General features: G+C 44.0%; 1 long non-coding RNA gene across 2 annotated transcripts; it reads left to right on the top strand.

Annotated features, from left to right (window-relative positions):
- Positions 1-6,100: 6,100 nt before the first annotated feature.
- LOC112675219 (uncharacterized) lies at positions 6,101-7,750 on the top strand. Of its 2 annotated transcripts, none has more exons than XR_007402792.1 (2): positions 6,101-6,857; positions 7,034-7,750. It is a non-coding gene; the product is annotated as an uncharacterized LOC112675219 (long non-coding RNA). The 2 variants fall into 2 exon arrangements; XR_003145819.3 differs by having other exon boundaries at positions 6,101-6,893.
- Positions 7,751-8,223: the final 473 nt, after the last annotated feature.

Raw genomic sequence — 8,223 nt, 5'->3', positions numbered from 1 at the left:
ACGTCGGGCTCCCGGTGTATGGAGCCTGTTTCTCCCTCTGCTTCTCCCTCTGCCTGTGTCTCTGCCTTTCTCTCTCTCTGTGTGACTATCATTAAAAAAAAAAAAAAAAAAGGAACCTTAGATAGGAAGGGAAAAGGAGAAAGAAAGCAAACAGGTAGGAAAAGGTGAATTCAAGGAAGCTTTTTTTTTAAAGATTAGTAATATGAGCACTGTTAAATACTGATGGGGGCAATATCAAGGCAGAGGTTGAAATCAGAGAAAGAGAGGAAACTACTGATAGATCCTATGAAAGAAAGATCAAGGGGCACTTGGATGGCACAGCTGATTGGATGTCTCGCTCTTGGTTTGGACTAGGGTCATGATCAGGGTCATGAGACTGAGCCCCACATCGGGCTCTAGGCTCAGCATGGAGTCTTTCAGATTCTCTCTTCCACTCGCTCTGCCCCTTCTACTAGTGCACATGCATATACCCTCTTTCTCACTCTCATAAATAAATAAATCAGAAGGAAGGAAGGAAGGAAGGCCGGCCAACTGACCATAGGTAGACAGGACAAAGAATACTGCTTTCACTGAAACAGGAGGAAATAAGGAAACAATGGGTTTATAGGATTTGAAATATCAGGAGCTCCCCCTTATCTAATTTGACTTTGAAGATGCAAGTCTATTTTACTAAGAGTGGGGCAAGGAGGAAGGTAAGTGAGAGGGCATGTGTTTGAAGACATTGGGAAAGCTTTGAAATATGCAGAGTGGAGATGGGATACCGAGTTGACCGAGAGAACACAGTAGGGAGTGAAAGAGAAAGCTGAGCCCACCTGAGGTTGGTGACAGTGAATTCATAATGATGCAAATCTACTCAGCAGTCTGATTTTCCCCAGTAACCTGGTACAGGTAAAGATAAGATGGACAGTTGGACTCATCTATGTCTGGGAATCTGCAGATGTGACTGGATGTGAATGAAAGAAAACAAGACAGTTTATGATCTTGGCAAGAAAACGTCAAACATGTGGGAGAACAGAGACTAAGCTGTGCTCTAGCTCAGAGGAGGAAAGCCAATGGACTAGAACAGATAGAAGATACTAGTCGGACGCCGAAAGTATGATTTCATAGGCGTAGTCATTTCAGATGATGACACACACTTTTGGGAGAGTCGGGTAGACATAAGAGTAAATAATATTTACTGAGAATTTAATATGTAGCACTGTGCTGAGCATTTTACATGCAATGTCCCTGTATATTCCCGACAACTATCAATTAAATATCACAATCACCCGCATCGTTCTGATGTATCAGTGAGACCTCTGAGGTGCCTGAAGAAGACAGGAGGGAAATGGTCTGGAAATGACACTGAAGAGTGAGGACAATGAGCTCCTGAAAGGGCTCCTGGGGAAGCAGTGTCCTCAGTGGAGAACCAGACTTGGTTAAATTAGATTGTAACGTTTCAAAGAAGTCAAGAACATAGTAGGGTTAATGCCTCCTGTATGGGAACTCCTGCCAGGCACAGTGGGAGGATATCAGAAGGAGAGGAGTGAGAGTCTGGAAGAAGGAAGAAGCCCAGATAAACATTAGGATAGGAGAACACTGAAAGGGCACATAGGGTTAGACAGTGGAGGGGTTTACATTTTGGGTAGTATAATAAAGAAAATGGGTATGAGCCACATGGGTTTAGACTCTAGAAGAAACCTTCAAACATAACCATCCAGTCCCTGTTTTTTAAGATTTTATTTTTAAGTAATCCCTACACCTAACGTGGAGCTTGAACTCACAACCCTGAGATCAGGAGTCACATGCTCCACCGACTAAGCTGGCCAGGTACCCCTACAGTCTCTATTTTCCTTTCATCACTCATTCTGTCCCTACAGGCAATAGGTAAGTAGCTTAAACTCTCAGACAGTAGTAGCCAATATTTATTGACCAATTGCTACATGTCAGAAGTTGCATGTATGGGGACCCCTGGGTGGCTCAGTGGTTTAGTGCCTGCCTTCAACCCAGGGTGTGATCCTGGAGTCCCGGGATCAGGTCCCACATCAGGCTCCCTGCATGGAGCCTGCTTCTCCCTCTGCCTGTGTCTCTGCCTCTCTCTCTCTCTCTCTCTGGGTCTCTCATGAATAATAAATAAAATCTTAAAAAAAAAAAAGAAGTTGCATGTATGAATTTCTTTCATCTTAATACTATTATCATCTCCATTGTACAGTGAAACCTTACATCATTAGTATCTGGTAGAGCTTGAACTTGAGCCAGGCTAGCTGACTCTGGAGCCCTAAAGCTGGCCGTTTTGCTATTCTTACCATTTGATAGGGCTGTCATTTCTCTCCCTACAATCATCTTTCCCACATTGTACACTTTCTCTAGCAGAAAAAGGTCTCTCCACGATCCTTCCAGAGAAACTTAAGTGCTAATATTTAATAAGATGATGATAATGTCAATACATCCATAGCCAACCTTTAACACTATGCTCCATAAGTGGATCTTGAAATAAGGACAGTTCATCTTGGACTTTATCCAAGAGAACTCACATTCTTAAGTACCCAAAAGACCTCCGTTACCTAGAAGGTAGTCCTGGGGCACCTGGGTGGCTCAGTCCGTTAAGCATCTGACTCTTGGTTTCATCTGCTGTGAGACTCAGCCCAGGCATCTGGCTCTGTGCTCAGCACGGAGTCTGCTGGAGATTATCTCCCATTTCCTCTTCCTCTCCCTCCCGCCTCCCATGCACTCCCCTCCCCCCACATGTGTCCCCACAAACTCTCTCTCTCTAAAGTAAATAAGTAAAATATTTTAAAAAGAAGGTAGTCTTAAGGCATATAGCCCAAAGATAGTATTTTAGTACCAAACTACTGTTTAAAAAAAAAAATACTTTTGTCACACAGTAACCTTATTTGGTCCTCAGGATGGAAACCAATCTCTGATATTTCTCCTTGAGGACAAAAAAAAAGTTACTGTCAGGCTTTTTTTTTTTTTTTAAGATTGATTGATTGATTGATTGATTGATTTATGATAGAGAGAGAGAGAGAGAGAGAGAGGCAGAGACACAGGAGGAGGGAGAAGCAGGCTCCATGCAGGGAGCCTGACGTGGGACTCAATCCCGGGACTCCAGGATCGCACCCTGGGCCATAGGCAAGCGCTAAACTGCTGAGCCACCCAGGGATTCCCTACTGTCAGGCTTATTACTTTCAATTCCATAACAGACAATATCTCAGTTATTCTTTTAGCTCCATACATTTTTTTCTGTGTATAATACAGAAACAATAATGTGATTTTCCTACATAGAAAGCAAGCAGAAATCTCATTTTGGAAATTCCCCCTTTCTGTTACTTAATGGTTTTGAAATATCAAAGCACAGTGTTTGTATATAGAATGCAAGAAGTAACAAAAAATAAAAACACAGCAAAGAGAAAAACCATAGTTGGATTCTATTTTAACTGATTTAGCAATCAGATTTTTTTTTTAATGGGCAATAGTTCCAAAACATCCAAAAGAATTAGAAAAAAAAAAAAAAAAGATGTGGTATAAGGCCTCACTTGTAATGAAGGTCTTTTATTTACTCCAACAGGAAACTACAATGAGAAAGCTTAAAGTTGAAGTGTTTATATATTAATTATTTTTTTAGCTCTTCACTAAGGACTTCGTAAATGGCATTCTTCAGAAACAAAAGAATACAATGTATATTAACTAAATACTGTTTCAAAACAGAGATAATACTATGTCCGCTATAATAAATTTGGGTCTGTTTCATTGAATTTTAGTACTGATTTTTCAGCCAAATCCCTGGAGATAGGACCATATATTTTCCTGATCAATCTATGTTTAGCTGGATACTTAGATTATTTTAATGTGTTATTAAATCATATTAAACATTCAAAAAGTGTTTAAGAATGATCTCTTTTCTCTAAAGAAGTATTTGGGGCTTGTTTTAAGACTTTCTTTAATATCCTGTATTAAGCTTTTTTCCCAACTAGACCACTTTATTTTTAAAATATAGACAAGGATATACAGTGCAGGCTAAACACTATTTTTCATCACCTCTGTTTGCTTCATTATTGTAGAAATCTTTACTACTATGCTCTCTCAGAAAACATCTGGGTACTATTAGAAAATAAATTCTCAGGCTCGGAAAAAAAGGGTTTTCTGCCTTTATTTCGGAATAGAGAAATAATTGAAGCTAATGTTTCAGGACTGTACATTTCTAACATCATTAGATGTTAAAAACAAAGAACAATTCCAAAAAACAAAAACAAAAACACACTGATCAAACCCAAGATGATGGAAAACCCACTAACCCAGATCACATTTGTCAGATCTCTTGGCAGATGACAAACCTGTGACCTGTCCTGAGTAACACGTCTTGTCTTGTCTTCATCCTGGGCTCCAAAGTCAGGCAGAAATTACCCTAGGAGATCCACAGGCTTGGGTTTGGAGGGTCCCAAAGGGGCCAGGTGGAGCCAAATCCAAGAAGGGAGACTTACAGTGTAACCCTGGTGAACCAGAGAGTAGTCCAGGGTCACTCCAGACTCCCAGCTGCCTTTTGGACCATATCGCGTGGAGATATCTGTACACATTTACACATATGAGATAAATATATACATATATATGTACACACACATAGAGATACATGCACACACATATGTAAATATATGTGCATATATGGCATCTTTGTTGTTTTATTTGTATTTTAATTAGTTACCCTTAAAAAGAGAAGGATATTATAGGGTAGTCATTCCCATATGCTAACCAAAACAAATGCAAGCAAAAGGCTTTGAATAGCGGTGTTTTTGTTTGTTTGTTTGTTTTAAGAAATTCTTAGCATGAGTAAAAAATGGGAGGTCCTGGATTTGAGTCCTCACTTCTGCCACAAGTCTTAAGATATAAAACTTAAGCAAGTCTCTTAAATCTCTCACAGATGGTTTCTTCATCTGTAAAACCAGCAAGATAATCACACTTCACCTACCAACCTACAGGATTATTTCTAGGGTTGAGGTGCTTAATAAACATATGAACTATTACATATAAATTCTAAAGCAGTCTCTTGATGTCAGGTGTTAGTAATATTAACAACTCAATTGGGTAAAGTTTGCATTCACATCAACGTTAACTGAAAAAAAAAAAAAAGTGCGTGGCTCGCTTCCTCACACTCCCTTTGCATTTTGTTCCTCCAGGCATAGTAAATTAAGTTTCTGCAGACTATGATTAAATTTGTTAGTGGGAAACAAAGCAATTAGACAATGAATAATAGCCCTGAGAGGATACAGCTGAAGATTTGTGCAAAAGACTCATGAGGGCAGGTTTGATGCTGAGCAGGTGTTCTCTCTAATTGTCTAACGTGAGGTTGATTGACTTTGGGGAACTACAGCTTATTCCCAGGTGGGTGAGACTTAGGGCCATTGGTTATTCGAGATTTGGAAGGACGCAGGAGATCCTGTGGGAGGAGGGTAGGGAGATTTTGCAAGCATTAAGGTAGAGAGCTTACCTTGAATAAGTCTTATTCCTGCACACAAGCCCCTTCCTTATCCCTGCTAGGGGATGCCAGCCTGCGCTGGAGCAGCCCGAGATGGTGAACCGACAGCCCCCGGGAGAGCCTGCTGTAGGTGTGGCAGGGGGCGTGCCAGGATGGGGAGGGGCGTGCCAGGTGGAGGGGGGCGTGCCCGGGGTGGAGAGGGGTGTGCCCGGGGCGGAGGGGGGCGTGCCTGGGGTGGAGAGGGGTGTGCCCAGGCTGGAGGGGGCGTGTCCGGGGTGGAGAGGGGTGTGCCCGGGGCGGAGGGGGCGTGTCTGGGGTGGAGAGGGGTGTGCCCAGGCTGGAGGGGGCGTGTGTGCCCGGGGCGGAGGGGGCGTGCCCGGGGCGGAGGGGGGCCCGTGTCCGGGCTGGAGGGGGCGTGTCCAGGGCGGAGGGGCGTGTCCTTGCTGGAGGGGGCGTGTCCAGGGCGGAGGGGCGTGTCCTTGCTGGTGGGGGCGTGTCCAGGGCGGAGGGGCGTGTCTTTGCTGGTGGGGGCGTGTCCAGGGCGGAGGGGCGTGTCCTTGCTGGAGGGGGCGTGTCCAGGGCGGAGGGGCGTGTCCTTGCTGGTGGGGGCGTGTCCAGGGCGGAGGGGCGTGTCCTTGCTGGTGGGGGCGTGTCCGGGGCGGAGGGGCGTGTCCTTGCTGGAGGGGGCGTGTCCGGGGCGGAGGGGCGTGTCCTTGCTGGAGGGGGCGTGTCCGGGCGGAGCGGGGCATGCTGGGAAGCCCCATGGCCGGCCCGGCGGCGGGCGCGTGGCGGCTTCCGAGGAGGAAGGTGGCGCCGGTGCCGCGTTGAGCTCTCCGGGAAGTGGCCTTGCCCGCTGGTGTCCACTGTGGAGCTGTTCCTACACGACAGGACAGCTTGGATCGTTTACAGCCGGCCTCTCTCCTCCAAAGAGGCGTTTCCTGGTTGGTGGCCGGGGCCTGCGCGACCTGGGCCGCCCCTGCTGGGCCCGAGCTCAGCGCCGCGGGGACGGAGCCCCCGAGGATGTACTTCCCTTCCCCGGGCGTACTGACCGGCCCCGCGAAGTGCCGAGGCCGTGTTTCCAGTCCCCGTGTTAACGGCGTTGCCTCTCCGACCGGCCCGAGGGATGCTTGCCTTGAGACCAAGCCTCAGCCCCGCGAGAGTGGATTATGGGCGAAGTCCTAGAAACCACACTCGGACCTGACCGCAGCACGCAAATTGGAACCTAGCTCCGTCATCTCCAACAACAAAGGGTTTACGCTTTTTCTTCTCTCTTTGATGTGACTGGCTGGGATTTGACGCTGCACTATTTAGATTCTTGGTCGGATCTCACACTGGAGGTTTTCCCACATGATAAGTGGAAAAATCTCCTAACTCCCAGGTGAAATGATCATTCCTGTGCATGTCATAGGTAACCTGATCCCGCTAGGCTCAAAATTGAGGGCAAGTAGGTCCATCTGTGCAAACTGTCACTTCCAAACTATTAGCTTCCAAATCCTGCTCTTTTCTGAAAGTCTGATTTTAAATATTCGGTGAAGTGCATTTCAGTGTATTTGTGAAATTTTCTTGTTCTCCCCTTCCTGTTAGGGCTTTGTGATCCTCTCGTGGGAAGGACCGTCCGTAAATCAAAAGCAATTGGGAGTTGCCTCAGGAGATTGACGAAATAGAAGAGCTGAAGGGAAGGATTCCAGTTACTCAAAAGAAAATACTTAATCGTTGGAAAAATACTTCTTCGATAGCCAAGGAATGTTGTTATTGTGGATCATGTCTAGTGTTCTAGGTCAGAGCAAATACAGTACAAAATTCAGAACCCGTTTACGACCAAAATCATCACCTGTTAAGGGTGTCAACTTGTGTCATTTTAAGCTAACGAACATTTTTAAATGAAATTAAGACTTTTGCTTTGGGAATCACTTCATAAAGATAGAGCTACAGACACAGGTACACATAGAGACACAGTTCTGTGTCGATCACTTCAATGTTACCTTTCAATGCAGAGAAATAAATTTTTCTTTTTTCGACTTTATTGTTTCTACTTGACAATATAACTCATTTCCATCCTTGTTATTGACTCTTTTTCCTTAAAACACAATGGAAATTATATGAGTTTTACCAAAAAAAAAGTGTTGAATAACATAAAAATGTGTAATATAAATCATAACCTCCTTCCACAATGACTGCTCCCTCCATCCCCCCAAAATAACTACCTTTGGATGCTTGATGCTTCATCCTTTAGATTTTTTTCATATATGCATACACTAACATGTATTATTATTTTACAATAAAGGGACATTTGAAAAGTTATTCTGTCATTTTACTTTTTCACTAAGTTGATCTTAGATAAGCTGTGCTAATATTTGTGTACTTAATTCTTTTTAAAAAGCTATATGAAAAAAGAAAAGCTATCTGGTAGTCCATCGTGTGGATGTACCATCATTCACATAACCAACCCTTACTAATGTATATATTGGTTTTGTCCAATTTCTCTTTACAGTTTTGCTTCTTGAACTCTTGAACTATCTTTTTTTTTTTTTCCTTTTCATTGCCTCTCTACCACTACCAATTTGGTGTTTTCTAGTGACCCAGGGCCACTTTACTCCTTTTTCATTTAGCCTATTTTCCAAAATGTTTTTCTGACTTTTAAGTCTTGTCCTTTCCTTTTGAATCTTCTCTTTTCATACTCTTTATTTCCCCCCCCCCCATAAAGGACAAAGGTCCTCTTACACAAAATCTCTCTTCTCTGGTACAAGTGTGAGCTCCTCACCCTCTTTCCAACC

The sequence above is a fragment of the Canis lupus genome, chromosome 16, assembly GCF_003254725.2.
Source record: "Canis lupus dingo isolate Sandy chromosome 16, ASM325472v2, whole genome shotgun sequence".
Classification (NCBI taxonomy): Eukaryota; Metazoa; Chordata; class Mammalia; order Carnivora; family Canidae; genus Canis; species Canis lupus.
This window is presented reverse-complemented; position numbering and strand designations above follow the sequence as displayed.